Here is a 9,767-nt window from a genome sequence, read left to right as displayed (position 1 = left end):
GCTCTTTGAGCCATTCAATGCTGATGGTCGATTAGATCTAATCTCTGTTGGCTTGCATGATCCACGCTAAGGCCGTTTTGACTAATAAGTTAGTGCTATGTGACCAGCGTCAGTATCACTGCCGAACCTGACTCATAAGTCACAGCTTCACAGCTGATACCAACACCTTTGCCAGTTCTGACTGATGAGTCAGTGCAACGTGACCAGTGCCTGGCACCACTGCCGAACCTGACTCATAAGTCACAGCTTCACAGCTGATACCAACACCTTTGCCAATTCTGACTGATGAGTCAGTGCAACGTGACCAGTGCCCAGAACCACTGCCGAACCTGACTAATGAGTCACAGCTTCACAGTTGATACTAGCACCTTTGCCAAATCTGACTAATTAGTCAGTACCATGCACAAGTAAGCAATGCTATCAATATGTATCATATGCCAATTATCCAAGAGTAGAGCATTTAGCATGCTTACTAAACAGTTACTAGCATTATCATGGTCATGCACAAACTCAGAGACTCAAGCTCTGGCCAATCTCATATTCATCATTCATGGCATGCCCTAATCACATATTTCTCGTGCATCACATGCATCACACTTAATCATCCAGCATGCCTCACTAATAATCATATGCAAATGGGCAAGATTGCCAGGCCTTCATTATGCTATCAATGTTTACATTTAAACATCCAAAAAGCATCAAGAATAGCCATGCATGTCATACTCAATAACCAACCAACATGCATCATAATAGCCATGCATGTCATGCTCAATAATCAACCAACATGCATCCATAATAGCCATGCATGTCACATATACACATGGTGCAGTTTTCTTACCTTGGGTTCGAGCGAGAATTAATAAAAGAAACGACCTTTGAGAACGATCAACTTTTAGTCCTTTAGCGGTCACCTAGTCATAACCAAACATAAGGTAACATCAATAAAAATGATCAACTTAAGTTCCCAAATCAATATCTAGCCTCCGGGACATCAATCCCCACTTAACCGGGTACTAGGTACACGGGAAGGAGAGAAGCATGAAGATAAGGATGCTCTGTTTTATTCTGTTTTTAGTCTACCACCTTCTACAGCCAACAACCACCAAGGTCATACATATCCACCCTTAAATGACCAAATTACCCTTGTGTCATCTAAAGCCTCTAAAACCAATTCAAGGGTACAATTGGCACTTTCCGCTTATCCCGTTAATCATAATTAACGCTTCCCAAATCTCGCTAATCTCAATATCCTCTAACACCAATAATTCATATCCCGTTACCCTAAAATCCCCGGTAACGCTATAATCATTAATATCATCCCGAGACTCACCCCGAGCCCCGAACTTAATCCCATTATGACTAGACCGAAAACTTGCTTTCCCATGATCGTCTCACATCGAAAGGCTCGAACTAATCCACATATAATGTGGTACAATTATAATTCACCCATATGCATAAAATTACACAATCACGCCCCCAATGGCCAAATTACCAAAATGCCCTTGCATTTAAAATATGAGCCCATATGCATGCATTCACCATCATATTATAATATAATTCACATAAACATGCATATACTCATTAAATATCATAATAAATCAATTATGGCCCTCCTAGCCTCCTAATCAAGGTCCTAAACCTTATTAGGAAATTTGGGGCATTACAGTTGTAAAGTCCCAAATTCCCTAATATGGCTTAGTGCCTAGATCAGGGGGTCAGGAGGGCAATAATTGGTTTATTGTGTTATTATGTGATTATATGCGTGATTATGTGAGTTATATTATTATATGGCTGTATTTGCATGCATGTGGGCTCGTTTTCTATTAAAAGGATATTTTTGTAATTTTGGCCCATTGAGGGCATATTTGTATATTTATGTGCATATATGTGATATATTGTGAGATCACATTATTATGTGGATATATTTGAGATACTTGACTTGAGGCGATCCTAGGAAACAAGTTAGCGGTTTAGTCATAACGGGATCAAATACCAGGCTCGGGGTGAGCCTATGGGTAATTTGGTACTTAGTAAATTACCTAGATTGAGCTTGTAATAGGAAATTATTTTGTAATTATTTGAGGATATTGGGAGTAACGGGAATTGAAAAACGTTAATTATGATTAACGGGGTATGTAGCAAATGACAAAACTTCCCTTGAGGGGCTTTGAGAGAGAAGGTTGTCCCTAAGGGCATATTAGTCAATTAAGGCAAAAATCTGGTGACTTAGTCACCTTTTCCTTTGGCTGAAGGAAGCAAAAACATAACATAACACTCTTTTTTTCTCTCATGATTATTCTTCTTCTATCTCTCGGTTTCTCTCTCAATTGAACTTGAGGTTTTGGGGCAAGCTTGAGGATTCAAAGCTTAAGGTTTAAGGTTGAATTGCAAAAGCTAAAAGGGGTTTAATTCATAGCTGAGGTAAGGAATTACAAACTCAATTTTAGTTGGTACTTTGCTATGGTTTTGCTTGTTCTTAAGCTTTAAAGTTTAAGGTTGTGAATTGAGTTTTTGGTAGTGTTTTGAATGTTTTAAAGCCTGGGTTTTGTTGCTAGGATTGAGGTGTGATGTTTGGGATTTTTTGGTTTTGATTTGTGATGATTTTTGGGCTGACAAGAACAGGGATGGCTCGGTTCGCAGGGTCGCATCGCGGCCCTGTTCTTGGGTGTCGCGGCCCGTGCGAACCCCAGGGCCAAGGTGGGGCCTCTGTCTTGATGGCGTGCCATGACCCTCAAGGGCAAGTCCCAGCCCACCCCCTGGACCTAGACAAGGGGGTTTTCTATCTGGGAGGTGCACCGCGACCCTTAGGGGCAGGACACAGCCTGCTTGGCCATTCTTGGCGATCTTAGGTTTTAATGACAGAATTTCAAATCTAAAGGCTTGAGATTGAATCTACTACCCAGTTTGGTAGAATGTGAGGTCCCGAAGGCTAGGACTTGGTCCGGAAGCCTTTAATTGCTCATTATTGATGGGATTCTATATTTTGTTATGACTAGGTTGCCGCTAAGGGCTCAAGATCAGGACCGTGCTCGAGGCTCGTTCTTAATTTATTTTACACTCGAACCTGAGGTAAGAATATTGCACCCATTATGTGACATACATGATTAGGGCTTGGCTCGAATGCTGAATATAGTTTTATTTGGGCATTGGCCCCTATAAATATGCATGATTATGATTATGCCTGTGATTATTGGTGAAACATGTTGTGTGCTCTATATATGGATATTTATTATATGATGAATGCATGTTTGCATTATATACTTGAGAAAAGCATTGACTTATCAGTCAAGGACGACAATAGCGTTGAGCGCTAGTCGATATGATTAAATCTAATCAGGAGCGCATTACACACTTGTTCGACCCAATGGTCGTAGAAAACCAAAGCGCAAGGTACGCTGGGCCAGCTCCAAGGTTGGTTATACAGAGGATGGGGAAATGGGCCCCAAGGAGACTTATTAGTCTCAGATCCTAGGGTGCCAAGGCCCCATTGTGATTTATCATTCATGTTCTTGGGCAACGGGCCCTGACATGAATCAGTTAATCATTTATTTAGGGCATTTGGCCCTGTATGACATTATAGTCATTGATATGTCTGGTATACAAGCATGAGTAGGGTTATTACTGTTGGGCAGGTTTATTATGATATGGAAATGTGTTATTCACTGCATATGAGCATGTATACGTTTTTTTGCTTGGCCTTGGCTCACGGGTGCTATGTGGTGCAGGTAAAGGAAAAGAAAAGCTGGACTAGCCATGAGCTGGAAAGCTTAGGTGGCGACGTGTACATATGCGGCCGCTTGACTACCACATCCAAGGTTTCTCAGAGGAACTAGGGTTTAACCCTATTTTGCCGCTTAGGTCGGCAGATTGTAACTTTTGAGTTGTAATGACCATTTTGGAATTATAAACAACTTTGTAAACGTTATTATGGGATCCTATGTACAATTTAGTGTTTTAATGAAATATCCATTCCTTTTGACTGCAATTTTTAACCCTAGACCACTAATCACATTTAGATGCACGTTTATGGTCTAAAGACTCGTTTAGCGAGTTAAGCACTATTTAAAATACACAGTGTAACGGTCTTGGCTAACGACGACATTAGAGATGTGAGATATGGTTTTTAGTGTATAAGTAAACAGGCTGGGCTTTTTAATTTTGTACCAGTTAAACTTTATATTATTATTATTTTATTATTTTGATAAAAGGGTTTCATTATTAATTATATATAACATATATATTTTTTGATGAAATAGATAACATATATGTGGACCACGATTTTGGCCAACAACGAATAAACGTCAAAACTACAATAAACCTTCAATAGAAAAAATGACACTGATAATTTTTATAGTGGTTCAACCCCAATATGTTGGTAATAGCCTAATCCACTTAGAGTTGTGATTTATGGATCTACACTCAAGATCAGATGAACCTGTGTCAAGTGAGTTTCTTAAGTGTAAATGAAAAGAATACAATATTTCTCTCAGAATACAAAATACTCTCTCAGGAAAATCTGAATCTGAATCCTCTCAATAATGCCATGAGCTCTTTATTTATAGGCTTAGAATCGTACAAATCGAAATCCCTCATAATCGAGATATTTCAAGTTGCTCTCATAATATTTAATTAATAATAATGTTTAAAATACAATAATATGTGATTTCTTTGGAATAATCTGAGAGATTCTCGCTGTGGGTACGACTAATTCTAGCTGAAGTCGTTACTGAAATTTCACTGCATAATGATGATCCGTCTAGTCGGGCAACTTCACTCCTTGAAGAGAGACTGGTCGGCCAAAGCACTTGACTAGTCGGCCACACACTTCACTGGTCGGCCAAGCACTTCACTAGTCAGTCAAAACAGATGACTGGTCGGCCAAGCACAGTACTATTCAGTCAAAAATCTTTACCGGCCGGACATAAATTCTACCAGGTCAGTCAGATCACTTCCAAACCAGATAAATAATTTTCATGCCAGTAGTATCACCAGATTAGTCTAAAACCTTTGACCCAGCCATTTCTTGCCACTTGTCACTTTTATTTTTACGTCATCGTTTTCAAATTTTGGGGATAATATTTTCCCCCCAAGTTTATTATATGATATACTCACATAATAAAAAAATTTCTTCAACTGATGACGGCATAAAAAGAGAAAACTGACCTTACACATTCTCTCGCCTTTGCAAACAAACCATGATGCCTTACCAGACCACTATCATTGCAGTTAACTGCTCCCAATCATGGGGGAGAGAATAGCCAAGAGAATTCCAAGAGTCTAAAGGTAAGTGAAAATTTCCACTCTTCCTTTTAAATAGACCCATAGGTGCTCACAATTCATAAGCAAAAAGAAAGCAAAAGGCTCACAAACCGCCCATTTGTATCTTGGCCGAAAGCTCCAAAGCATCTCCTCCTCTTGGCCGAAATCCTCCAAGAACTCCAAGAAGGGCTGCAATTTTCTTCAAGCAAATCCAAGGGTTCTTCAAGAAATCAACACCTATTCAAGACATTTGGGTAAGCTCTTCTTCCTCATCTCCATTTGTAAGGTTTTTTTTTTTTTTAAAACTTAAAGCTTGTTAAACACTTGTATGTGCTGAAACCCCTTTTAGAATACACTATTGGATTTGTGTAGGAATCTTTATTGAATGATGCAATTTGTGGTTGTTTTGATGTAGTTTAGGCTATGGGTAAATCAATTTTGTCTCCAAATTCATGAAAATTTGAAGAAAAAATGATTTTCCACCCCAAATTGCATAATTGGGTTTATGGGTATTTGATGAGAAAATAAAATCCCTAGAACCTCATGAACTTTTCAAACCCCATTTTTTGATCTTGTTATAGTGTCCTATGAGTAAGAAAAATGTGTTTGCGTCCATGCCTTTTGAGATTTGTGGTATTCTCGAAAATGATTTATTGGAAAATATGCACATGGCCGATCGGTCATTAATATCAAACTATCGGACACCCGGATATGATCCAAGATGCTCGGACACACCCTCCTCCTCGAATGGCAACCTTCGGACACACAGCCCAACCATTCGGACGTGCGCTGGCTGCTCGGATGTAGATGCCCCACTCGCTCGGACGCATACACCCATCCGCTTGGCAATCTTGTCAGGAACTTGAAAAAGTTATGGCAATCTCCACAGATCCTAAGATTCTTGAAGACCCTAATGGTGGCTCCTTGTGGAAAACTCAAGAGTCCAATGCAACAGCAAGCTTCTCACTGTGAGTTGACAATGCATACTCTTTATGCTCCTCATACTCAGTATCATGTAACACAAATTTTGTATCCAGGACATATCCCAACTTCCTAATTTCGGGTCCCAGTTTCTCTAAATACTTGTACACTGCTGTAACTCTGGGATGTGCAGTGTCATCAACCAAGAAAACATGGACCTTGTTCTCAACTTCAATCCAACTACAACCAGGTTCCTTCTTGATTCCCCGTCCTCTCATTAGTTGCCGAATTTTCGCCATATTTTCCCACTTGCCAACATTGGCATACATGTTTGACAAAAGCACGTAGGTTCCATCATGCTGTGGCCTCAGTGCAAAGAGTCGCTCTGCAGCTTCGATTCCTAAATCCATGTTCCCATGCGTTCGACAACCAGAAAGAAGCGATTCCCAGACCGCTACACCTGGCTCGGATGGCATTGAATCAATCAAGTTTCTTGCTTCCGAGAAATTTCCAGCTCGACATAGCAAATCAATCATTCGGGCATAATGATCCTCACCTGGGGAAACACCATAAGTCCTCAACATAGAATCAAAATAGTGCCGTCCTTCTTCGATCAAACCAGCATGGCTGCAGGCTGAAAGAATTGTGAGAAAAGTTATCCTATCTGGTTGGATATCTTCTTTTAACATCTGCTCAAAAAGTTCTAGTGCTTGGCGACCACGACCGTGTTGTGCCAATGCTGCAATCAGAGCGTTCCAAGAGACTGAATCCACATAAGGCATTGTGAGGAAAGCAAGCTCTGCATCCTCAAAATCTTCACATCTCGCATACATGGTAATAAGCGTGTTTCCAGCTGAGAGGCTTGTATCATGCCCCAACTGGATTACATGAGCATGGAGTTTCCCCAATTGGATTACATGAGCATGTATCATTACCATTCTCTAATGCTCCAGGAATGGCGCATGATATAACTGCTCCAGCAAATGCATAATCGTAGGGTTCAAAACCTTCTGATCTCATCTGGTTAAAAAGCTTTATAGCTTCTTCTCCATATCCATTTTGTGCTAAAGCAGATATCATTATGGTCCATGTTAGAAGATTCCTCTCCGGAATCTCACTGAAAAAGGATTTTCCATCCTCAATTTTCCTTGCCTCTACATACCCCGACAAGATTGCATTCCATGCAACAACATCTCTTGTAGACATCTTGTTGAATATATTTCTTGCTGTATCTATCTTACCACATTTATAATAAAACGTAACCAATGCATTATTCACTGGCAATGAAAATTCTGGTGTAAGCTCTGCTTCTGTTCTTAAAATATAACCATGCATCTGTCTTCCAAGTTGAAAAAATCCACCGTTTGCACAAGCACTGATGAAATGCATGTATGTGAAATCATCCTGTCGAACACCCTTTGAAACCATCTTCCTATAAATCTGAACTGCCTCTTCAAAGTGGCCATGGTGCACGTAACCTGAAATTATGGCATTCCATACAATTCCCAACTTTTCACTCATCCCAGCAAGAAATTCCCTAGCTGCAGCAAGGTCATTGCACCTCACGTATCCGGTAATTATCGCCGTCCATGACAACTCATCCTTTTTCAACATGTCATCAAACAATGTCCTAGCCGAAAACATCAGTGAAGCCGAAGAAGACGAAGAAGCTAGTGATGAAGATGCACACTTGACATAAACAGATATCAATGAATTTAAAACTGAAGTAACAAAACACAATCCAAACTTCACAACTGCACAGTGCATTTGTTGACACTGTTTTTCATCATCAACTATAAGCCCCAAAGCACTAAGAACACTAGATAAAGTAAAATCATCCGGCCAAACACCAGCTCGCCTCATGTCATGGAAGGTTTGTACAGCAGCAAAGCCATCATTGTTATGAGAACAACAAGTGATCATGGCATTGTAGAAAATAGTGTCTCGCATGGTCAATGGAGTTGCAAAGAATATCTCACTGGCCAACTTAAGACTCCTAGCTGCAGAGTAGGCGGAGATCATCGTAGTTCTCGAAACGATATCTGGTTTAGGAATTTGGTCGAACAGATTGCGAGCATAAGTCAAATTTGATGATTTGTAGTATATGTCGATCAAACGGTTGAGAATATGACCACGAAAACGAAACCCAGAAGCGATCATGTGGGCATGGACGTGCCGAGCCAGAGATTCTGAAATGGGGTTTTGGAAGCGGCAAAATTGCAACTGGGTTGCGTGCAGATTGGAAATTTTCCAACTTCCATGGCTGCTCTCATCTTCAAAACTGTGGAAACTCATGGTTCATCTGTTCCATAAGAACAATCAAAATAAAACTTAACTAAGTAACAGTTAAAACGAATTATACCGAGAACGAAAAATCAAGCTTAACCTTTTGGGAGATATTTTACTTGCCACATTAGTGAATTTTTTTTAAGAGCAACTATATGCACTAAAAATATACACCTAAATACTTTACATGTCACTACTTTTTTAAAATATCGAGTTTATGCTTTAATAAATTTAATTTACTAGACTAAACTATCATATTACTTTGTCTGTATAATGTTTAAGGGTATCATTACTTTATTTTTAATTACTACACATATAGATGTATTAAATTATACTAACTAGAAGCAACTTGTAAATCCAAGTTTCATTAGTTTTAAAGTTGTAAATATTGTCTATAATTTTAATAAAAAACTGGTTCACAGTTTAAAAATATATATATATAATAGAATAAATTATATATATATATCAATAATATTTACATATATGCCATCATAAAAACATAATATTGACATAGATATATATATTTATATGACTACATGACATATATATATAAAATACAATAACATTTAAAAAAAATTATTAATAGAAACAAAATAAGAATAGAAAAAGTCATAGTGTAGACAATAATATATATGCATCAACTATTTTTAGTTTATAATATATCTTACAATGTTCTTTGGAGAATTTGATGAAGAAAAATAGCTCAAATCACTTGATAAAAAACATATCATCACACAAATTTATAAGATAAAAAAAAGTGATATGTATGCCTTTATTATTTTTAAATAAATATAATTTAAATATTTAAATTATCATAAATATTTTTGTTATACCCAGATTTCGAGCCATGAAAAATGTGACCTCGAAAGTTGGATTCGCAACAAACGGTCTCGTAAGGATTAGAGTATGCTCCAGGATTGTATATCGAGCATGCAAAGTACGATATATGACCTCGAATATGGTGACCTCGAAACGATCGCGATATCGGAAGGTAGCTCTGAGAACACCCTCATCTTCAGGGACGACTTCGGATCAGGGGTCGCGAGCTCGATGAACGTGCGATCTCAAAAGCCACGTGAACTCGAAAGATATCTTCAGCTCGACAGATGACGGGAAACCTGGGAAGCTAAAGCCTCAGGGATACGCGATCACCATCTTGAATATCTACAAGTATTATAAATATGAGATGTAATCCTCATTTATTAATGTAAATCCCCTGGAATCGTGGGATATTATTTGATCAGTTATGCGTTTCCTGGTCTTCAGGGACGTTTCCTTTTATATCTGATTATAGGCATTTA

General features: G+C 38.7%; 1 pseudogene; it reads right to left on the bottom strand.

Annotated features, from left to right (window-relative positions):
- Positions 1 to 5,362: 5,362 nt before the first annotated feature.
- Positions 5,363 to 8,475, bottom strand: LOC133784699 (pentatricopeptide repeat-containing protein At1g25360-like; annotated as a pseudogene).
- Between the last annotated feature and the right edge of the window lie 1,292 nt (positions 8,476 to 9,767).

The sequence above is a fragment of the Humulus lupulus genome, chromosome 6, assembly GCF_963169125.1.
Source record: "Humulus lupulus chromosome 6, drHumLupu1.1, whole genome shotgun sequence".
NCBI lineage: Eukaryota > Viridiplantae > Streptophyta > Magnoliopsida > Rosales > Cannabaceae > Humulus > Humulus lupulus.
Note: the sequence above shows the minus strand (reverse complement) of the source record. Positions and strands in the feature narration are given on the sequence as shown.